The following is a 25,754-nucleotide window of genomic DNA, read 5'->3' on the forward strand; positions in this document are numbered from 1 at the left end:
GAAATTCCCGGGAAAGGAATCCTCAGAAATTCTTGGAGGACCTCTCAAAGGAATTTGTGGAAGAACTCCTGAAGAAATTTTTGGAGGAACTCCCGGAGGCCTTCCAAGAAAACTCTCGGGTATATTCTTGGAAAATTCTCGGAGGAACAACCGGCAGGATTCCTGGAGAAACTGCGGTAGAATTTCTGGTGAAGCTGCCAGATTCTTGAAGCAATTCGCGTGTAAATTCCTAAAGGAACTACAGTACAGTTCCTGGAGGAGCTCCGGAGAAATTGTGGGAGGGATTCCAGAGGAATTTAGGAAGCAACGTTTGAAAAAAAAATCAGTGGTGCTTCGAAGGAATTCCAGAAGAAACTCCCTAAGAGTACCCGGATGAAGTCCCAAGGAATTGCCGAAGAACAAATTCTCGGTGGAGCTCTGGAGACTTTTTCGGAAGAACTGTTGAGAATCTACCGGTGGAGCTCCAGAGGTACTTCGGAAGAATAACTGGAAGAACTCCGAAAGAATGTATAGAAAAATTCCTGGAGAAACTCAATTCAACAATTCTGGAGAAATGGATCTTTAAAGTAAACACAATTAACCAAACTTCGAGTGGTTCTTCAAGGAATATTATCAGACATTTTTCCATCGAGTCTACTGAAGATTTTTTCAAGGATTCCTGGAATTGAATTTTTGCATCAACTCATTCATCGATATCCTCATGAGATTTCTTGTTTCAAACATTTTTCAGCACCTCTATGAAGAATTTGTTGGATAATTTGAGAAGAATTGAATTGAAAATTACATGTATTCCTCAAAAAACATCTGGAGAAAATCCAGTTTGAATTTGTTGACGATTATCCTGCTTTTATAACAGAACCTGAGAGATTCCTGGTGTAATCCCTAGATAAATTTCAACACGAATACCTTAGTAAATATCAGGATGAATTTAGTAAGCACTTTTAAACGAATTCCACTACAAATTTGGTGAGTGTTACCATGAACAATTTCTTAAAGAAGAGCTGAAAAATTCATAGAAGAGTTTATTTGACAATTCCTCGGTGTAGACACTTTTTTTTTAAATGTCTGGATGCATCCCTGAATTAATTTCTCGAGATATTCTTGAATAGTTAATAGGGCTGGGGAAACTTCTAGCAAAGTTTCTAGGTTATTTTTGAATGAATCATTAAACAATTTAACTCCTGGCGTTAACAGTTGAATGAGATTCACAGTAAAATTGGGACTGGGATACACTCAAAGCTTTTAAGTATCGTAAGCGTGTTACTGCTTCCAAATGTTTAGCAGCATCCTTGCAGTCTTTGGAACATTGCACAGAGCCTTCAAATAAACTGATATGAATCAACCAGATAAACATTATCTGTATGTTCAATGTTGTTTCATCAATACTGTTATGCAGTACTTTGAAACATTAACTCTACGAGCAATGACAATTATTGCTTACAATTCAGATCAATCATCAACAGAAAAATAACAAACCGATCAATGTTTTACTACACTCCTTCAACATTTTGAAAATTTGATTTCCATCGGACAAAAACGATTTATTTTAAGTTTCAAACAGCATGCAAAAGAACGCACAGCAGCGTGTGCTTAATCATACGCGCCAAGCTGTTGTTGTCTAAACCTGAGATCAAGTGTGCTGTGCGCGGATGCAAACAATGCGTCAAGTTTTGCAACACAGTGGGGTGAAATGAACTGTTCCCTGTTGCGTTTACGGACCAAAATTTATGACCCAAAGTGGCGTGTTCAAATCAAAATTACAAGAGAACGCGTAGAGATAGCAGTTTGGTGTCAAAGAACGAATTGTAGAGCAGCTTGAAGCACACAACTTTGCTTAAGACAAGCATGAAATTTATTACGCATTTTTTCAAGTAAACTGACAAAAACAAGAGAAAAATCACTACCTTTGAACTTATTTGCTCTTAAAAATGAATTTATTTGCAAAACCCATTAGATGTAAAGTTGTTAGTAGATTGGAAATTTAATTAGCTTTCAAATGGAAGTAAAAGAATTGAGATGCGTTGAACTATTCCAAAGTTATAACCACTTAAAGGCAAACATATCCTAAAACATTGAATGTTTAATAACTCGGTAACAGTTAAGAATTGACCATATCCGTAGAACGATTTTTTTCATCTAACATGGTCCTCTATCACCCCTTAAAATGTCTGCACTCACGAACCTAACACCCTGTATGTTCCAGTACAAATTTGTTCAGCAAAATTGTAGGTAATATGTTGAAGATTTGCTGTATGATATTTATTTAGTTTTTATTGCTATAATTCTTCTTGATATTTTGACTAATCCAAAAAGGCCGAACTTTTTATCCACAATACTCTATTGTATGTTTAGTCAGCTGCTAATGCGCATTTATCAACATACATATATTGAACGCTCATGAAATAATATCAAACTTATTTACAATACGTTTTCCGTACAGTAAGCCCACCATGCATTGTAATACATAGTTACAGGTTGGGGCGAGAAACGACAGTTGTAAAAGCAAACTTCCTCGTTCTAGACGGATGACAGCTCATCTGGTCCTGCAGGCGGGGAAAATCATGTGTGTGAAAATGCGATTTCCACAAGCGCTATTTAGCTCTCTCTCGGACTCTCTGCGCCTCTCTTGGCGGGCCTGGTGGTGGGTTGATTTTCCTTTAGTGTACATCTACTACATAGTACCGGTCGCATCGCTTGGCAGAGCCAAGCCGTTACGTTACGTTTTCCGAATTTCTTTTTCAGTCAGTTGGAATTGAGACGCGACGCCGTGCAAACGTTCCCAGGCTGTGCAGTGTCTGGTCGAGAATTGGAATCAAAGAAAAAAAAAAATATAACAATTTCAGTTAATTTAATTTAGTGATTCATCAACTATCGGTTTTTAATAATTATTGTTTGGTATTCTCTTCAAGTAGTGTTGTTCCAGATTTAGTTGTGCTGAAAATAATAATTGTGATTTGATACTACCTAGAGAGAAAAGCATGCCGTAGCGATTGCGGGGTTAGATTTCCAATCGAAGAAGGTGAAGTTGCGAATGTTGGTTTGGAATAAAAATCTAAATCTAATGCTCCGGGCGTTGATGCATAGCTCGATTTCAATAAGTTATTAAAAATCAGTTTATTTTTAATATCATAGCTCGGTATGTGCAACTGGTCGTGAAAAGAGACGGAATGATTATACTTGGCTCTGTATGCGGAAAAATTGTGGTGAGAATAGTCACACTGTTTTTGAAAGGCAGACACAAACAAATGGAATGTGACTATAATTATTTCTGAATCAATTTCAAATTTGTGTAGTAAGAAAGAAAAGATATAAAAGAGTGAAAACCGTGGTCGCTTTCGTAGTAAAAACGCAATGAACTGAAAGCTGATCTTTTCGATTGGATAGGTCCTGAGTGGTTGGCGAATGAACGATGCTGCGATCCGTAATGGACATTTATATTTAGTCAACGACGAGTGAATAGGTGAAATTTGGCGCAAATTCGATCTCAATGATTAAACTCTCATCTAAATAAATGTCATTGGTTGTATATTCACGTCATCATTTCATAAGTAAAAATGAGTTCGCAGTAATTGTTTCAGTGACACTTTAATAATGCTGGTGCTAAGGACAAAATTAAATAGCCAAATTGCAACAAACGACCGAAAAAAAACATCATGTTATGAATACCCGAGAAAACACTTGTTATCGTAAGCCGAGAAGGTAATTCTAATTATATATTTTTCTATTGCCACGGTCAACTAAATGAAGCGTGTGAAGATACCAACAGTATTTTGCGCTACGCTTTCTTCAAATTTTGCTCAATTCGAGTTCATTGGCGTATTTACGGGGACACTACTGGGGACATGTGCTCCTGTGAATAGTTGGGAATGTATGTATTACTTGACTGTTTAGATAGAAACATAGGAATTCAAGATTTTATTATTGTTCAGTAAGGAGTATATAATATAATTTTTCGACGGTAAGATGAAAAGCAAAGTAAGTTGAATAAAACAAATTGTTTAAACGCTTTTATATTCTCATTATGCTTTAATAGTTATCCCATTTATTATTACGAATTTGAGTGCAATTAGCTTTATGTCATGTCTTGTTGGACATATTCTTCTTGAAGTTACGTTCTCACTGGGACAGAGGCTGCTTGTCAGCTTAGTGTTCTTATGAGCACTTCCATAGTTATTAACTGAGAGCCTTCTTTGCCTAAGATGCCATTTTTGCAATCGTATATCGTGTGGCAGGTACGATGATATTCTATGCCCAGGGAAGTCAAGGTAATTTCCATTACGAAAATTCCCTGGACCGACCGGGAATCGAACACATTCAGTATGGCTTTGCTTTGTAGCCGCGGACTCTAACCACTCGACTAAAGAAGGCCCCTTGGACATAACATATATGATAATAAGTTCATATAACCCTCACACAGTAAACTTTTCCTTACTTAAAATTTGAGGGACCAAGTGACGATAGTAGAAAGAAAAATAACATATTGGTTTATTAGTTGTTTTTTTTTTTAAATTTTCATGTTTTTTTGTAAATTACACTGTGATTGATAATGTCAACGGTAAAAATCGCGGCGGCTCATAAACAACTCCAAAACATTTTAAATTTTTGCAACTTGTATTATTTTTATTTTATCAATTAGTTACTCTTAAAATTAAATCTATTCCTCCACAACGAAACAAGTACAACAAAGCTTTACAAAAAATGTATTAAAAAAATAAATAAACATAAATTCATTACTCCATATAAAAAAAAACTGTTGATGTGATCCGTACATATGAACATAATTTTTTTTGCGCACTAACATTGTTCTAAATTTTGGTTTTCCAACTGTAAAAATCCCAATGAGTGATTTATAAAAATTATTTCTTTTTGCTTTCGTAAAAAACGGACTGCAGACTTCAGACAAGATGTTTGTGAAATATGCAGATATATTGGGAACTTTTTAATACCAAACTGATCCAGCATCAGAAGCTGTAAAAATATTTCAGTCGGCTAAGCTTTCCACCAAATTTTATTATAATGGGAAGACATGAGTTCTCGGAGAGAAGAGTTCACGTAGCGGTAGCGGTAAACACGCAAATATTCAAGCTGGGGGTCGAGGACATTTTTCTAATGTACTTCTAATAGACTTTCCAGTAAATAGAGTATCTTGATGCTTGCCACACAGTATGTACAGTCACCCCACAGTTATGGATCAACTAAGGGTCATTTTTCAAAATAAAATATGATTAAAAATATGGTGACTCTATACAAAACAAAATTACCGCCCTGACACTGTAGAATACAGTTGGTTTAGAGAATCCACTTCAAAATACCCGATTATTCACGAAAAAATGTCGATTTCGATAGAAATTACAAACGATGTCCACCCCACAGATGTGGATCAGTGGGAGAGGAGGATCCTTATTATGGATCAAATCGACTCATATTATGGATCAAAACACAATAAAAGCAATTTATCTGCAATGTTAACGAATGATGTGTTAGTGAAAGCATACGTTTAGGCACTTGTTTCGGAATCGTCTTAGGGACCGTCCATAAATGACGTAGCATTTTTCAATGATTTTTTTACACCCCCTTTCCCTCTCGTATCATTTAGTCACAAATACAATTACCCCTCCCTAGATAAATACGTAGCATATCAAGATACACCACCGTCATCATTTTTTGAATGGAAGACAATTTACACCGTTTTCAGAAGGCTGCACAGAGACTGAACAATCACCAACATTATGCAACGAATAACACGGAACACCCAGTAGCCCAATGAAGAATTTTTCGTTTGAAGAAAAGTTTCCACCAAATGGAGCGGGAATCGAACCCATACCACGTGATACAATACGCCTAAACGACTGACGCCGCTAACCGCACGGCCAAGAAGCCCATCCTCAGCGATTGAGCTTAATCGAAACATTAAATTTTTGAAATTTAAAACAAAGTTTGATATTAATTTATATTAATAGTTTGGTATTCTGTATCGGTCAAAATCCATTTGGAAAACAGTTTTAAACAAACAAATTTGCTGATCAAGTTTATTTATTTATTTATTTCATGTCGTCAATCAGAAGTAGACCATTTTGTTACAATTTTACACTTAATATTATATAGTTTGAAAACGTTATTTTCTTAATCTAGTTCGAATTTTGATATGACATAAATTTTTATTTTAGTTCCGATTTCGTCATAGTAAAGTCAATGGTTTCGCAATGTTTATTGTAAACAGACATTATTTGATTTAAAGGCTCAAATTTGGCATAATTTGTGCGGTGATGGTTTGTATAAAAAATACTACGACTTCGCAGTTGTCTTGAAGGAGCATAAAAATTTATTTTTGATAAAAGTGTCATCGAGTCAATACGATGCGAAACTATATCGTTTACGAACGAGACCATTGCAAATTCGCGACGTTTTTTCAATGTTTGAATATTAATGAGCATGCATCGTGCTTCATAAGATGGTAGAGGTAACCTTGTCCAACCTAATTTTCGAAGTGCGAACAACAGAAATTGTTTTTGAACTGATTCTATACGATTTTCATGGGTTGATGAAAATGGTGACCAAACTATGCTACAGTATTCTAAAATTGAACGCACATAGGTTATGTATAATGTTTTTATAGTGTATGGATCGTGAAAATTATAGCTAAATCGTTTTATAAATGCTAACATCTTGTTTGCCTTGTTGATAATTGTATTATAGTGATCTATAAAAGTAACTTTGGAATCTAAAATCACTCCTAAATCTCTTATTCTTACGCATTTTTCTACTAGTTGATTCCCTAGGTAGACTGTTGTGTTAGGTATACTACGCTTTCTGCTAAAGGATATAGAATTACATTTCTTCACGTTCAATTGGAGAAGGCTTTTATTGCACCATCTGTAAAACATATCAATTTCATTTTGAAAAGTATGTATATCTTCATCGTTTACTATTTCAAGAAACAGTTTCATGTCATCAGCATATATGAGAGCTTTCACTTTTTTCAAAATGAAGGAAATGTCGTTAACGTATAAAATAAAGAATAATGGCCCTAAATGAGATCCTTGAGGAACTCCCGATGTAACTTTAATTGGAATAGATTTTACTCCTTTGTATCTAACTATTTGTTGGCGATTAGTAAGATAAGACTCTACCCATTTAAGAAGGTCCGGTTGAAATCCTATTTTTCTAACTTAAAAAGCAACATTGGTATGTCAATGCGATCGAAAGCTATACTGAAATCTGTATAGAGAGCTTCCACGTGATTACCATTATCCATGGCTGTCAAAGAATAATGAATGAACTCCAGCAAGTTTGTGCATGTTGAGCGTCCCTTAAAAAAACCATGCTGAGTATGAGTTATTCTGTTTTTAACCATATCGAATAAAATTTTATTTATTATTGCTTCGAAAATCTTTGGAATACAAGAGATAATGGCTATCCCACGATAATTACGTATGTCGGATTTTTTGCCACTTTTAAAGATCGGCACTAAAAATGAGCTTTTCCATGTTTCAGGGAAACTACCTGATTGCAGAGACATATTGTAGAGCCAAAATAGTGGAGATGCAAGTTCGATTGATAACATTTTCAAAAATACAGGTGGAATCCCGTCAGGTCCAGCACCTTTGGAGACATCTAGACTTTTTAGTGCATCTACAATATCATGTACTTTGATTTGATTGACGCAAATGTCATTTGGGATTTCCGGAAGAAATGAGAAATATTCACGATCTCGATTATTTTCCGAATAAGTAGTGTAAACGTCTTGAAAAAATGTTGCAAACAGATTGCAGCTTTCTTCAGGGTTCACACCAATTTTATCATCAAGGTGCATTTCAGATGAAAAGTTGTTAGATTTGGTTTTTGTTTTAACGTAATTAAATAAATTTCTAGGACAGGATTTCAATTCACGCTCAGTTGCATGGTTCTGGTATCCAGTTTCATACAGCTTCAATTAATTTTGTTGTTGTTAATAAGTTTACAGCTAAAAATGTAGAAAAAAGTAAAACAATGGTTGAATTGATAAAAATTATGGGAATCTCGCGTTTAGTATCACACAAGTGTATCTGCAGTGATCGATTTCTCTTTGTTGATTTTTTTTTCGAATAAGTACACGAAATTCTATTGATCTTCAGAACTTTTTACGATGCAGCATGACGAAGGATGATAAATACTTCCTACTGACTCAACATTATTAGACAAAACAAATGTTCGGCCAATTAATAGCTAAAGAGCAAAAGAAAAAAAGCTAAAGAGAACATCAATGAAAAAATTGATTATTGCAGTTACGCCCTTACGATACTGAACGCGAGAAATATTCGTACACAACTCATAATGAAACAAATGAAACTGTTCTTTCTTGGAATTACCGAGTAATTGATTTTGATGATTGGGCAATTTCGATTACACTCGAATTTGATGACTTTAATATTATGCATGCTATTCCATCGAAAACATTGATATATCAATAAAAATGATGAGTTGATTGAAGATCTTCCACAACATTGAACGCAAAATTGACTGAACAAATGTTTTATTTTACCATGTTAATGTTGCTATTTATCTAAATGAGCATATTTTATTCTTTAAAAGGAATAAAGTTCCATCAGAAAATATGAATAGAAATAAAACGGTTCTTTGTTATATGATTTATATAAAGCTTAATTCAAAATTAATTTCAAAATTTAAGTTATATAATTCAAACAAAAAAAGTTTGATAAAAAACTGTTTGTCATTTTTTTTTCAACTCTCCTCTTATTACCGATATGATTCAAAATGCTACTTTCACTAGTCGAAACTCCTCCCTCCCCCTCGTCACACATCGTCACAAATTCTTGAAGCTCTCCTCCCCCCTAAAATGTTATGTCAATTAGGGACGACCCCTTATCTTTGATTCATAACTGTAGTATAGTTTTCAATGCTCCACAGTTATGAATCAACGCTTCTGGGAATACGAAAGATATTTTATTTCATACGGACGAAAATATATGCTTAAATATTTTATAATTGATTGCGATGCTGTACTTATTTATGGTTCACGTAGGTAAAATGTGTTCTGCGTAATTGCAACTCTTTTTGATGAAGTATTCCTGTTCTAAAAGTATGGAATCACTTCATCGAGTAATGTAACACTCATGTCACATTTATGAGTTTTGTGATACAAATTTGATGTTTTTATTTCTAAAAAACAAGTTTTTGAGACGAACTTTTGAATAGGGCCTATAGTGACATAATGCGCTCTGTTACTAATGATGCATTAGAATATGAAGATGATATGAATTATTTTGTAATATTCAATTATCCCCTGAATTCTGGGAACTGAAACGAGTTGGGATGAGAGTATACGGAGTGAAGAAATTTTTGGAAATAATTACAATGTTTATAGAGCTGATCGTGATTATCAATGGTCTGAAAAAAAGTCGGGTGGCGGAGTTTTAATCGCAGTTTCAGCAAAATTGAACTCTGAAATTATCGTTACCACTTAATTTAAAGAATTTGAGCACGTGTGGGCGAAAGTGCAATTGTCTGGCGAGACACATATTTTTGTCTCCGTATACTTTCCTCCTAACAATGCGTGCAAAGAAACATACGATAAATTTTTTAGTGTAGCGGAAAATGTTATGTCTAGTTTACCCCCTGAAGTTAAGATTCATATTTACGGTGGTTTTAATCAACGCAACATTGATTTTATACCAGATATGGACAATGATTATATATTACTCCCAGTCATTGGAGAAAGTGAATTGCTACAGTTTATATTGACAAAATTGCAAACTTAGGTCTTAATCAAATCAATCATGTAAAAAATCAACAAAACTGTTATCTTGATCTCTTGCTGACAAACGTCTCTGATGACTTTTGTGTTAATGAGGCATTGACTCCACTTTGGAAAAATGAAGTGTTTCATACGGCAATAGAATTTTCTCAGTTTATTTCTAATACAGATTTCTATATTGACAATGAATTCGAGGAAGTATTCGACTTTAATTCAGCTAACTATGACAACATTAGAAATAAATTAAATAAAATTAACTGGCAATCGATTTTGAGAAGCAAAGATGATGTAAATAATTCAACAGAAGTTTTCTACAACTGTTTGTTCAAAATAATATTAGAAGAAGTACCAATCATTAAAAGAAGGTGTAATGGTTTTTCAAAACATCCTGTTTGGTTCAATAAAGAAATAATAAATTTGAAGAATCGTAAACAGAAACTACATAAAATTTACAAAAAGCATAAAAGTCAAGAGAATTTACAAGTATATTTGAATATGAGCGTACAGCTCAACTCAGCAATGCGAATGGCATATGAAAGCTACAACTCCAAAACTGAGCAAGAAATCAAAAACTGTCCAAAGAATTTCTTCAACTATGTTAAATCTAAACTAAAATCCAATAACTTTCCTTCTACAATGTATTTTAATGAAAAGGTTGGCCATACCTCACAAGATATATGCAACTTATTTTCAAATTTTTTTCAAGAAGTATACACAACATACTCTGAAGCTGATCGTGATTATGAATATTTCGATTTCCATCCTGAATTTTCTAACTATGTTGGTATCAGTCATATAAATGTGCATGAAATATTGAATGGTTTGAAAAACTTGGATGCAACCAAAGGAAATGGACCGGATGGAGTTCCACCAATCTTCATGAAGACTTTAGCAATTGAATTAACTACTCCCTTATTTTGGCTCTTTAATATGTCACTGGAGTCTGGAGTCTTTCCAAAGATGTGGAAAAGCTCATACCTTGTTCCCATTTTCAAATCTGGCAAAAAATCTGATATTATTAACTATCGTGGCATTGCCCTTATTTCGTGCATCCCGAAGCTCTTTGAGGCCATCATAAATGAAAAAGTATTCATCCAAATCAAAAACAGAATAACTACAGCGCAGCACGGCTTTTTTAAAGGGCGATCGACAGCCACTAATTTGCTCGAATTTGTAAACTATTCATTGAGTGCTATGGAAAATGGAAATCATGTAGAAGCTTTATACACAGATTTTAGTAAAGCATTTGACCGTGTTGATATACCCATGCTTATATTTAAACTGCAAAAAATTGGTATTGAAGCCAAATTGCTGAAATGGATTGAATCATATTTAACCACTCGCGAGCTAATAGTGAAATTCAAAGGAAAAAATTCAACTCCAATACATGCCACTTCAGGGGTTCCACAAGGCTCTCATTTAGGTCCGCTTTTGTTTATACTGTTTGTGAACGATTTGTCGTTTATTCTTCACAAAATGAAAGTATTAATCTATGCTGACGATATGAAACTTTATTTTGAAATAAAAACTGCACAGGACATACATACTTTTAAACACGAAGTACAAATCTTCCACACGTGGTGTCAGAAAAGCCTACTACAACTGAATGTAAAAAAATTAACCTGATATCTTTTAACAGGAAAAGAGACATTCCCAATGTAACAATAACTTTAGGCAATCAAAATGTTGAAAAATGTAATAGAATCAGAGACTTAGGCATAATTTTAGACTCAAAACTTACTTTCATTGATCACTATAACACTATGATAAATAAAGCTAATAATATGTTAGGCTTCATTAAACGCTTCGCTTATAACTTCAATGATCCATACACAATAAAAACATTGTTCATTGCCTATGTTAGATCAATACTTGAATATTGCAGCATAATTTGGTCACCCTTTTCAACAGTACATGATGAAAGAATAGAGTCGGTGCAAAAACAATTTTTATTATATGCTCTTCGCAAATTAGGTTGGACAGAATTTCCATTACCATCTTACAAAGCTAGATGTATGTTGATTAATATTCAAACACTAAGAGAGCGTCGTGAATATGCAATGATTTCATTTATAAACGATATTGTATCCCATAAAGTTGATTCACCAGAATTATTATCTAAATTAAACTTTTATGTACCATCCAGACGATTACGCCATCGAGAACTATTTGCAATCAACTATCACCGTACTAATTATGCAAAATTTGGGCCAATGAACCAAATGATGACTACTTATAATAAACATTACAATTCAATCGACTTAACTTGGTCCAAAGCGAAGCTAAAACAATACTTCCGCACATTATCTTAAGAAGAAAAATTAGGTAATTGAATGTAGAAGTGTAACTAGCGCATAAGATACTCTCTGTAACGGTCTACAAACATGATTGACGACAATAAATAAATAAATAAATAAATAAATAAATAAATAATGTTTAGTTGTCATTGAATGAAAATTGTTAAACTTATAGAAAAATGTCAAACAACCCTAAACAAAAAGTGCAAAAAGTGGGACAAAAAAGTATGGGATCGGTTCCTTGCTCATCACTTTTTCGATAAAAATCGTATTCATTTTCTATTGCTTGTTGATTAAGCTTTTCAACAATGTATTAAAATTCACATAAAATTTTACAATTATGCAGTATATCTCATTCAATATATGCTATGTGTTTGTACTGAATATTTTTTAACTTTAATATTGACAAACTCTATCAATGAAACAACAAAAGAGCTTGCTCTGATATTTCAGGACTATTTTAATAGAAGTGTTTACTATGGAACGGCGTACAAGAAGAACCTATCAGAACTAGTAATTTTTTAGATTATTATCCACCTAATTCCCCCCATAAATGCATATTTGTAACATTCGACAAAAAAAGGCATTGAGTTAATGGAATACCAAGTGTTTTTTTTATGGCAGTATGGGAGAAAACTAAAATTTCTTAAAAAATACCAAGAACTCAAAAGAATTTATCGGAGGCTGAAACTTTGTACAATTCATGTCACATGCTGGGTGAATAGTCAGACAATAATTTTGATAGAAATTTCATTGCTACTACATTACCATGCTCATGTATAATCTCAACGTGACTGTTATGCGGTTACAATTACCAATGTGACAAAACAACTTGATATTTTTTTTTTTCAAATTTTCTAGAACAATTTCATAGATTTTAATTAGTTGATCAAAAGTATTTATCTTTCAATGACTCTCCATGGTATTAACTCGAAATTGTCCGAAATATCGAATGTGACATACATGCAGTTATGGGCAGTGATCTCCTGATAGCCGTTCGGGAATGATAGGACGGTAATTTGTACCGCGTAGAAGGAGATTTTAAGGAGCCTGTAAGCAAAGAGACGAAGTGAATTGATTGGAATTCCAAATTTATTCTCAACGCCATTCCAATCAAGTTGGAGACCAGTAAAACGCTTTTGACGCACTCTAAAAATATGTATACGGTTTATGAAGAGTTTTTGTGCAAAATGCCGATTGTGATTTTCATATTTTGCATGATGTATGAGTGAGGCTTACACTGGTTTTCCATAAATTTAGTCAACTTTGCATGCATTATGAAAAAAAAAAAAAAAAAAAACAATGCGTTCACTCTAGCATTCATTGAAACGAGAACGATGTGAATGTACCTCACGTTATGTCAAAAGAAACCAAAAACTCAAATCCCATAGCCTACGAGTACTTCATCAACGTGGTACTTGTCCTATATGGAAACTATCAAAACCGTGTAGATTAAGTACGTCGTAGATCCGGGGTTACCGTAGTTAAAATGTTTCGCTACTGAGGGTGGTGGATTTGGATCCAATTGGCTGATATTCGCCTATTGGAGATTTTCTAGACTTATCAAGGCATGTCTTACGAGATACACAAACAAATAAGGCAAATTTATCTGAACTCTTGAAAACTGTGGAAGTATCTTGGGAAAGTTATCTGAGAAGCAGGCTTTTTCTTAATAGCGACGTAAATCAAAACTGAATCGAACTTGTTCGGCGTTTTCAGTTATAAAAAAAAACAAATAAAAACATGTTTTCAATGATTTTAATGTGGCTTGAATTTTCTTTCAAAACAATTACGCGCACCACCCTTGGCGGAAAATCGGCAAACGCCCATGTTCTCAATATGAGCTTCATGAGTGAAAAAGTGGCAAAGAGATGCCTCGGACATACCGCGGTAAAATACAAACAACCTTTTTATTTTATTTTTATTTCCCATATAATTTTAATATCCCCGCGCTGATTGCTCAATCGTGCGCCACACTAACACACGGGTGTTCATAAAGCGACTCTTCCTCATTAGCAGGGTCGAGTATTGGTCTTGGTTTTTGATTTTCATACTTCAACGCCTTATAGCTGACCGTTACGTACGAAGGTGATGACCAACGACAAGTGGGCAAGTGTTTGTGATTCGTTACGCACCGTGGACATGTGGACTAATATTCAGAATGTTTCGGAAATATATGTAGGAAGTGTGATGAGTAAATGTGTAGTAAGCAGCAGAGAGGTTGGCATCCTTCTTGAATGAAATACACTCAGCACATGAATGCAGATGATGTCAGTCAGCGATACTTATCGCATTCATCATTACCAGCCAGCAAATGTGACTTTTACAATGCATTTGAATATTTTCATACTGGTGCACAAGGGATCTTGCGTTTGACTATTGAATGAGTGTCAGTAAATTGAAATAAGTGCTTTGTTATACTTTCATATTATAAAACTTGACAATAAATATACCTACACATTTAAAAACAACAATTATAAGAGTCGTGATTCACATTGAATGACGTAAATGTTGAAAACGTCCACAAAATATATATGATTGATGATTAATTAAATATGAAAAATAACAAAATGACGGTGGCCGAAAAGACTACTGCAAGAATATGCAAATAACAATCAATACAAGTGTGGTTTCAATTTTTTACAGCTTTACTTAGTGTTTCATGAGCATCCACACGAATCTTTTTATGACGAGCAAAGTCGAATAACTGGATGATATCAAAATGATAGCAATTTTCATTATCACTGTTATCATTTTGATATTCTGTTATCAATGATAACCAAATGATAACAAAATTTGATATCATTGTATCTGTTACAAACATTTTTGATAACAGATTGATAACAAAATATGTTATCACACATCTTTCCCATATCATATTTATAAACCGTGTGTTAATAAAAAAGTTGACTTTTCATCATACAAAATTTGGCAAAATTTTTTGAAGCGTTAGTTTAATTCAAAACATTCATCTCTTAACATTTTTTCGTGATTTATGACCATAAAATTCAAAAAATATGATAATGCAAATTTAGTTATCAACTTGAATTCAGTGATAATATATTTTGATATTACTTTGTTATTCGACAAACAAGTTTAAGTTCTCATTTTTGTTATGTTGGCTGTTTACTCAGCCAAGATGATAACAAAATCAGTTATCAAATGATGATTACCAGGGAACAAGATTTATTATCATTTTGCTATTCAACTTTGCTCGGGTAATTCTTTCAGTAGACTATCCTTTGAAGGAGGCACCACAATGGATAACATACCAGTATGCGGATCCGAGTACCATAGCCGGAAATTTTTTTAGAGAAAATTCGAGCTATTAATTATAACATATCATTGCAAACAAAGTGATCTGTTATTGGCGTTGCAGTCAGTGTATATCAAAGGTTGATTCGTTTCAAATGTCCGACGTTTCGATTTATTTAACACCTTTTTCAAAAATATAAACATTTAGGTAGGGGAACCTGGTCCAATTTGACTTTCAACGAGCAGTCAGTTTGTTTCATAAGCCCCTTCACCCCTTGAAGGTCTTCTTGACTTGTCAGAAAACCACATAAGTTGTAACATTGATGGATAGCGCCTTTGTTTCTGTTGCGGTCAAGTAAAAGTCTTTAAAAAAATCTAAGAAATACGGTAGACCACAAAAAAAGGACTCAAAAAACCAGCTATTGTAAAAGCATCTCCATCAATACCACAGTTTATGTTGGATACCGCTTTCCAATTTTTTTTGACAACACGATACAAAAAAACGGTTAGGAGTGCTGAGAACAATACAATCAACTTTCTATTATCCGATAGTTATGAAAACTTGAAGTTTGGCTTCATTTTATAATCACTTTAATATAGCGTACTTTGACCCTAAAATGTATGCCGATACTTTTTCAACTTGATGTCCCGAGACTCAATGCTGTCGCTTTCAGTTTCCCGAACAAGTTCTCCTTTTTAACCCGATATTTTCATGTCATGATTCTATATAGGTTGAAATTCTACTATATCTCAAGCAAAAACGTTTTTTTACGATGCATTTTGTCAAAATTGAAAATTATATTTTCTTTATCTTGATATCTCCCATATACGATTATCAGTTTAAAATTTAGATAGGGTAAGTTCACTGTATTCAATTTTTAACTATTGTCGGATTTCATGCATATTTATTTTTAAATAAATTCACATTTTACTTGAGCTAGTTCTGACTCGAACTCAATTGAAATTTTTCGCGCATTGAGTTTTAATGCTTGCGAAGTTCAACAATCTTTGATTCCAAACAAATCGGAGTTAAATTTTATAACTACCGTAGCAAGAAACGATAGAATATGAGGTAGTCCGAGTTAAAACATGGGGGGTCCGAGTTGGAACAGGGTTGGTCCAATTTGAACCTTTTGAAGAATTTTGTTCAAACATGTCTATTCATATCCTGGTAGAAGATATCACGAAACTCTCTGAGAGAAAAGTGCGCTCGCTAAATCAGGCTTAAATAACATAAATCTTTCAATGCCGTACATCGGACTGAAAAGATATGGCCAAAAAAAACGTTACTAGGTCCGAATTGGACCATGTTCCCCTACATAAATATCAATTGGTCATGGAATTTTACAAGTCTTACAGAAACAATAGCTTTTTCGTCAGGTGGCTCTAACTGTCGAGCAATGGTCATTACACATTCAAACAAAACTTCCTACAAACATCACAGAAAACATTAATCATTTATACTAGGCCAAAATGTTCTAAATTAATAAAATTACTGGCACAAAAAAACTCTTAGTTGAAAAACACTGATTCCAATTTAGTTTTTTTTTGTCGTAAATCTACTTGTCCAACTGTCGATTCGTTCTTAATTAACTATACTATATTGTATGCAAGCCGGCTTTCAAGTTTGGTTGTGTGTTGGTTGTTCTCGTTCTTCTGCAAGTAAATGGCGTTCATCTCTTTCTGTTTCGTTGTCTTCTCTGTCAGTTCCCTCAGTCAATAGCATTCCTCCGAATTGCAAACAAAACAACAAAACTGGATATTGATATTAACGTTCAACGCTCCGTCATCGTAATCATCGTCATCATCGAAACTTCAAAAGCAGTTTTTCTGTACAAAACTGAAAATTATTCGATGAAAATGTGTTCACTGTGTTGCGGCTGGAGAATAGAATACAGTGAACACATTTTCCTGTAAATATTCTTGATGATGAATGAAAAAACTGCTTTTGAAAATTCCGAAATCAATGACAAATCCTGCCCCCTTAATTCAAATTCGTGATTATACACGATAATCTTAAACTCCTAAAACAAATTGGAAACGAGTGCAGCAATTTCAACACACTCATCGTGCTATAAAAATTATATGACAGGATCAGAAAAAAGAAATTAAAAAACGTTTTTCTCAGTTGAGAACCAACAATTTTGAAAATATTGTTTGTTCGTGAGGCTCTAGCTAGGAAATGATCTACTTTTTAAAAATCTCATCTCATTAGCTTATTCCAGCTTTGGAAAGGAAAACTAATTATTACAAATTAAGAAATACATTGATTGCGAAAAAGATCAAAAACTTTCTACGCAGTTTGAGAGCGCGCCTGATTTTAATTTAGAACTCACTAGTCTAATGGAAAAACATGTTATCCAGAATTTTGTAAGCATTTTCAATCAAGAGAACGTTTTCGACAATTCCTGGAGAATTGATTTGGAAAAAGCTATTATTAAAAAAAAATGTGAAATGGGGACTTTCACCTGGCAATGAAAGAAAATTTAACATTCTCATCACGAAACTTCCAGAGAAGCTACTCTCTGTATAAGTTAGCATACTTTTCTGAAAAGGTCGTACCAATTTTAAAACTGAACGAAAATCCTGCAGAAGCTTCTATCTATCGTCCAACAGTAAACTTTTTTGGAAAAGTTATTTTGAACAGAATGATCGTCTACATCAACAAAAATTCATTTGTTGTCAATGAACGTTCGACCACTAATCAACTTTTACGTGTAACAAATTTTATCCGTTCCAACAAATCTTAAGGCTATTCTACTTGTCTTGCTCTTCTAGACATAGAAAAAGCATTCGACAGTGTTTGGCATGAAGGCTCGATTGTAAAACTAAAAAACTTCAATTTCCCAACATGCATTGTTAGAATAATTCAAAGTTATCTGTCAAATCGTACACTTCAGGTTAATTATCAGAACTCTAGGTCTGAAAGACTTCCTGTAAGAGCTGGTGTTCCTCAAGGCAGCATTTTGGGACCAATATTATACAATGTTTTCACATCTGACTTATCTGAGTCTCAGGGATGTCAACAATCTTTGCTTGCGAATGACACTGGCCTATCCGCCGAAGGACGAAGCCTGCGTGTCATCTGTAGTCGATTGCAAAAAAGTTTGGATATTTTTTCTTCATACTTGCAAGAATGGAAGATTTTTCCTAATGCTTTCAAAACTCAACTAATAATATTCCCACATAAACCAAGAGCTCTTTATTTGAAACCTTTAAGTAGACATGTTGTCACGATGAGAGGGGTTCCAATAAATTGGTCAGATGAAGTTAAGTATCTAGGGCTCATGCTAGATAAGAAATTAACATTCAAAAATCAAATTGAGGGCATTCAAGCCAAATGTAACAAATATGTAAAATGTCTCTATTCACCTAGGTTGATACACATATTAATTTTCTTTTATGTAATACCAGGAAGAAAGCTCTGCAGAGAATTCAAAATAAAATTTTGAAAATGATTCTGAAGCTTCCTCCCTGGTAAAGTACCAATGAGTTACATAGAATATCAATAATTTCAGGCAAAAATTGTTACAATCTTCTATTGCCATGATTAATGCGTTTTATGTTTAGGTTATGTATATTTAAAACGTTTTTTTTCTCTAATAAGCAGGTGAAATCAACTCACCTGTAAAAAATCTGAACCGCTACGGCAAATGAAATGTAATATGTTGTTAACAAAATGTTAAAAAAATCTCAGATTTGTTTTACCAAATTAGGATGATAGTGTTGTCTAATAACACAGAACACCTAGATATAAGAAATGAATGTAATGTTTAGAATGATACTAATAAAAAAAAAAATAAAAAAAAGATATTTGTGAAAATAACGTTTAATTCATGGGTAAATTTGTCAACTTTTCAAAACAATTATATCTATCATTATGGATGGCACCACCAAAAATTCATGTTTGATATGAGTTCTGAAAACGAAATGAGCGAGAGAAATGCGGTTGTCACTAAAAATGGCATCGCCGAAAATGATTCCGTTCCGTTGTCAAAACTTTCATAAGTTTATTCAATTTAGCAACACTGACGAATTAGCATAAAGAATGTAAAATTTCCTTAGGAAATTACCTACCTTTAGGCGTATTCCGTTGTTCAAGGTGTTTCTAATTCTGTTATAACTCAAAACGTAAATGATTTGTTAGAGTTAAGTCCTAATATTCGGCTTCAGGGGCCATGATTTACGTAAGTAACAACATTTTCAACATTACCGAGCGTTGATTACATAGGTGATCAATGTTACCCCGTATCAGCTAAATAGAAAAAAATGGTTTAAAACTTTCATTTAAATATGCTTAAATCTTGTTTAAAATGAAATACAGTATATAGTCACAGGTGGCAGTACTTGTTTTAAAAATATAAAATTAGCTACATTTTGAATTTTCAAATGGAATATTAAAGAAATATCCTGAAAACTGATCAATGTTACCCCGGATTACGGTACGACAAGTGGCTCATGTACTGAATTTTTTTACTAAATGTGATTTTAGCTAAAAACCATGTCAAAAATTAAAAAGCTTGGGTTCTCATTTCGGGGTGGAATTGATCACTTGTCAATATTAGTTTTTGAAACGACTCTGCATACTGAATTTAAGCTCCCTGAATCCAAAATTTACGTGTAAAATTCTTGACAATACAATATTTAAAGATATAATGAATGATTAACTTTAAAAAATACAAGGAGAACGCCTAAATGTAGGCAATTTTCAAAGCAATTACCTGATATCTGACCGAATTTATTTTTTTCAACCAAATGAGCAAACTGGTACAAGTTTTGATGATAAAATCTGGTTTGGGATGAATTTTAAGCATCCTAATAAATTTTCAGGTTGATTCCATGTTACAATCATTGTTTGCAACTAGAAGATTAACCCCTCTACCGGCAGCTTCATTTTTTACCGCAGGAAAAAAATTAAAATCGCGATAACTTTTTTGTTTCTCGGTATTTTTGCACCATTTTTTTACCGCAAGAAAATAAATCAAATCGCGATAACTTTTTTGTTTCTCGGTATTTTTGCACCATTTTTTCACAAGTTCTCAAAAAACTCTTCTAGTTTGAGGATCCGTATCGATATTGATCATTGGTCATCTGGATCCAGAGATATTCCGAAATTCCTTGGGGGACCGACGCTTAATCATAACCCACGTATATATCTTAGGCTACAGATTTTTTAACGTATTCAGATGTTCTTTTTTTTGAACAATACATTAATGAGAGTATGTTGTGAAAATATGAAGCAATTTGGAGCAGCCGTCTTTGAGTAATGAGCATTTATGTTGCTGGTACCAAGCTGACCAAATAAAGATCTTGAAAACTTCAAAAAACCTCATATGGTAATTTTCAGATATCTCTAAGAATTCTCAACCAATTTGTATGATTTTTTCAGAGTAGCTCCTTATTACATAGCATTGTATACCCCACATTTTACTTTTTCGATAAGTTGACGTAAAACAAAATGGCCGCCTAAGACACTTTGTAAGGAAAATGGCGGTCCCCCAAGGAACATTGGAATATCTTTAAAACCAGATCACCAATCATCAATACCGACACGGATCCTCAAACTAGAAGAGTTTTTTGAGAACTTGTGAAAAAATGGTGCAAAAATACCGAGAAACAAAAAAGTTATCGCGATTTGATTTATTTTCTTGCGGTAAAAAATGAAGCTGCCGGTAGAGGGGTTAAAGATATTTGTCAAAACTACACTGTACATGATTATGAAATTTAAGATTATGTTCATGGAAATAAACATTGTTTAACGCAAAAATTTTCACAACACACAATTCGATAAAAATTACGACAAACAACGTTTATTCACTGCAGTTTATATTGATATTTGTGCAACATTGTTGAAAGATAAAATGGTTAATTTCACCCGAATTAACGGTATCCGATCATTTTATTGCAAAATTATACTTTGTAAATCTGTAAAATACGTCTAAATGTAGGCAATTTCCCTTGAAAATAGCACGTTTTTCTAGAATAAACAGTTTTATTAAAAAAAACAACTATGCTTTAATTTCAAAAATGAGTTCAGTAGTTCACACTTAAGCTTACATAACATTTTGAACGCTCAAAGTTAACATGTAAGATTAGCACAAGCGGACTGTTTAGGGCTTATTCACAAATTTCATAACGCTGAAGGGGGTGGGTGGGTGCCCTACCGATGTTACGGTTTATACAAAATTTATAAATAATTCGTACAAAAAGCTTTACGAAGGGGTGGGTGGGTATAAAAATAGGACATTTTCAGCATTATGAAATAAATGAATGAATCCTTAGCACCGACATTATTGCTTACACCTCAAACACGATGAATATTTCTATGCAAAACTGACCTGCAAAATAGTTCAAAATCATCATTAGAAATCTAGAAACTAGAAAACATAGAGTATCTGTGAAACCAACGAAACATTCAGCATCCTTGGAAGAAAATGCGACATGATCAAATTCACTCCAATGATCAAGTTGTCTCCGGATTACGGTATTAGATATCAAAATTGCATTTTTAGCTGTCAAATGGTACAATTTCAAAGGCCAAGCATTCACTTGCCAAGGTCAGACATCAAACATCTTTATTGATGCTACAAGTATTCAGACCTGAATGCAACAAATATGGCTTATCACTTGTGAAGTCTTAATGTGTGTTCAAATAATCATGATTCATTGTACAATAATTAAGAAAATTACATGCAGTTTATTAATATTTTAATGATTTTTTTTATTAATGATAATATTAATATCAATAATATGTCAAAATGACAACAATACCGAAGCTGCACTGTTCGCTAAGTACTCAATCCTTAACTGGTAGTCATTGTCATCAACTATCCCGTGGGAACGAAAACCTGATTATTCTCCATTTAGAGTAGAAGCTCCGGTTTTGGCGATACACCAGTAGTAGCCATAGGGGATTATACACCGTTTTACATAGCCAATCAGCATGAAACCTTTTGTGTTCAGTAGATCACATTCACATGACAGAGCTACATTCATTAACTCGTCCAAATTGATTCAAAACATAAGAAAAACAGTTCATTTTCCTTATAATTTTAACTCCCATACACCTAATTCGGCCAGGGCGCTCCTAATTTGGCCACTCTTTTGAGAAATCAATGCGATTGGCCAATTCAGGAACCGAAGTTAAATCTCTGGCCGAAACTGGTTCCGTTGGCCTATATTGACCAACGGGATTTTCGAAGCGGAAAAATGGTTTTAGCTCAGTTCTGAAATTTCACACACATAATATGGATTGAAAGCTTGCATTTAACATATTTGTAGTATCAATACAGCTTCCCATTTAATTTTTATTGACATTTTCTCTTAGGCAGGCCAAAACCGGTGCTTTTACACTAATAAATCGCAATTTGAATAACTTTCGTTTGGTTCGTAGTTAAATTTGTATCTGCTGAGTTATCAAAATGAAACGCATCATAGCCCACTCAACCCCATCAATCAATCGGAAAGTTAAATGGAATCTGTCGAACACACCAAACTCATCGCTCCTGCAGAAGAACAGAGTTACATTATCGTTGGAGTGGCACGAAAGTTTAAACGTTTCAGTATCGGTTATAGGGCAATATGCCTCAAGCTCTTCCGTTTTGCTTTTTTGATGTTAAAGATGTTTGTAATATTCCAAAGCATACTCGAGCCAAACAAATGCAAAAATGATGTACGAAAAGCGAAGACTTAAATGTTGAAAACTCATTTCCCGCACTGGCACTAGCGAATATGACATCAATCTGTTGTTCACCATGCGTCTTCTCCATTCAGCTCCAGACCCGTTATGTCTGCTAAAGTTACCATATATTCAGTGAATCAATTGTCACCCAACACGCTGCACCAAAGACATTGTCATCTTCTATTCTTGTTGCAACATTTTTTTCCCGCAACATTAGTTTATCACCACTTGAGCAGAATATGACAAATGATTTTTAAGGGACGAATGACCTTCGGGTTAAAGTCCCTCTCAAACAACAACAACAAAAACAACAACATGACAATGATCGATCATCACGTGCGCAGCGATTTTCTGTTCTTCGTATTTCAATTTTCTAGAAATTTCCCCGTGTTGGTAAACACTGATACATTATCGAACAGCACCCATAAACCAAACTGGTTTTGTGTTTAAAATAACTGATTAATCGTGAGTTTAAAAAGGTTGCAACAATGCTGCGCCCTGTGATTGTGATGACAATATTGCTTCTGATTGTATCCTTACCCGCAAAAGTCGGGAAAAACGGTTGTGAGTGATCCTGCTTTGTTGTTTGTTTTTCATCTGTTTTGATGACAATTTGATTCACTGCATACATTTCTAAATTGTACAATATAGTCAAATTTTATAAGCAAAGCGTACACATATTGACTACACAGGGGCCCTCATAGCAGTAGTGATGAACGCGCAGCTTTCAACCAGATCATGATGAGGGTCGTGGATTCGAATCCTGTCGGCCGAGGATCTACTCGTAACGGAAATACTCTCGACTTTCCAGGGTATCTATCTTCGTACTTGCCACATGATATACACATGCAAAAATGGCCAATTCGCTATAAAAGTCTCGGTTAATAACTGTGGAAGTGCCTGTGAGAACACTAAGCTGAGGCACAAGCTTTGTCCCAGTAGAGACGTAAAGAAAAAAAAAAGAGATATTGCCAGAACATTTAAAAAGTACCTCATATTGTCGAGCCATTCAAGGGTTATTTTGAGTAATGACAAAAATATAAAGGAATCTGTTTATTGAATTTGTATTGACTTGTAGTGACGAACCATCCATAGTTTGCTTGAAAAATACATAAACCTAACGTTGCCACCATATTTTTAATCATAGGCACCACAAGCTCACCAGTTGACAATCCATCCTTGATTTAACACAAATATCTTTTCGCACTCGAACAACGCGTCCCAGACACGATTGATCTTGATTCTTTGATTGATGCTCGCTCCACCGGAGCATGTAACAGAATCAAAGGACCACACTAAAAAAAAATACTATTCTATAAAGTGTAATACAGCTGATTGTGGCCCAAGGTCGCCTCAACCTGCTCTTCAAAAAATTAAAGTTATTGCATAAACTTTAACAGATTTTTAGTATTATGCTTATTTGTATTCGAAGAAGACTGATCCGATCAGACTTTACTCGTAAGAAAATTAGTCTTGACATATTTGGTATAGCGTGCCAATAAAAAAAAATATGTTAAGGTTGGTGAAAAAACCTTCAATTTATAGCTGAGACATGAAGCCCAATTTTGCGACACCAACCAAAACGTATGTCCAGCCACCTGTTGATGATGATTACAACTGGACGCAATATATGAGCCCTGGTGAAATGCCATCAATGAACGATGGAAATCAAACTCATTTACAAGCTCGTAGCAAACAATAAAGTCAAGTTGATTTGAGCATTATTGTGTCTCGTTGACATTTCAGCAAAAGCACTCAACTATTAGAAATAGTGCGAGAATGTACAAAGCATGAAAACAGTAGATGCGACTAGCATCAGGACACGTGCTGTAATGATGTAGGTGTTGGCCTTGTGCATGCTGAAGTGCACGGTAATGGTTTTGGGGAATTAAGCACGTATTCACAGGAACGAGAATGTCTTTTATGATGATTCTTTGCCGTAATGGTCCCTCGTTGAGGCAAAGTACTTCTATGCCGTAGTTCAGGGGCATGCAAAAATATTTGCGAACCGTATAGAAGCCAGTACACATATTTCGTTATGCTTCACATAGGTCTTCAGTAGGTCACCACAATGATGCCCAATACGACGATAGAAGTGGTAGTGCTTCCAGATTTCAAGAGAACCAGAAGTTGTTAACATGTAATGTGAGGCAAAAGCACGTACATTCAACAAGTGGCCCTACAGAATGGTGAGGCTAGCATCGAAGTATGGTCGTTTCAGTTCAACTCACGTTTTAGTAAGCCCTACAAATGAAGCTCAGCCGGGAAACAAATTTTGGGCTGCTTCACGTTTCTATGATTTGAATGCGGTTGAATGGGGAAATGGGAAGTAGGACCAATAGCACTTCTAATGCTTTTAAAGTTCACATTATTTTTGGCAGTCTAGAATTCACTCGTCATATGAAATATACGCTCCAACCAATCCGAGAGCAGTCGCACAGTATACTGAGTACACAGCATTATTGCATTATCGCACATGTTGTTAACGACATTATCGTGATGAAGCTGATAAAGGAGGTTTACAAGAAATATAATGAAAGGTGAACATGGAATAATTGTCAAACTTACAAAACGTTCTTACTTTGTATGGTTTTAGTGCTTAAGCCAATAAAAAATATTAGAATCCGATTTTGACACAAATCGAACATATGATAAAAGGCCGAAAGATAAAACGTCGAAAGGACAAAAGATGGAAGAGGGAAAAAATGAACAAAAGGGTCGAAAATCTATTTTTGTAGAAGACAAAAATTTCCACCTAGCAAATATT

General features: G+C 34.2%; 1 protein-coding gene across 17 annotated transcripts in view; it reads left to right on the forward strand.

Annotated features, from left to right (window-relative positions):
- The first annotated feature begins 2,652 nt into the window (after window positions 1-2,652).
- LOC5567708 overlaps window positions 2,653-25,754 on the forward strand; it is a 424,671-nt gene continuing 401,569 nt past the window's right edge. For 7 of the 17 annotated variants that reach the window (XM_021844080.1, XM_021844079.1, XM_021844086.1 and 4 more), the window contains exon 1: window positions 2,748-3,019. The gene's annotated coding sequence lies outside the window, so the exon portion shown is untranslated. The other 10 variants (XM_021844068.1, XM_021844074.1, XM_021844070.1 and 7 more) reach the window with 10 other exon arrangements.

This window comes from Aedes aegypti, chromosome 2, assembly GCF_002204515.2.
Source record: "Aedes aegypti strain LVP_AGWG chromosome 2, AaegL5.0 Primary Assembly, whole genome shotgun sequence".
NCBI classification, from domain to species: Eukaryota; Metazoa; Arthropoda; class Insecta; order Diptera; family Culicidae; genus Aedes; species Aedes aegypti.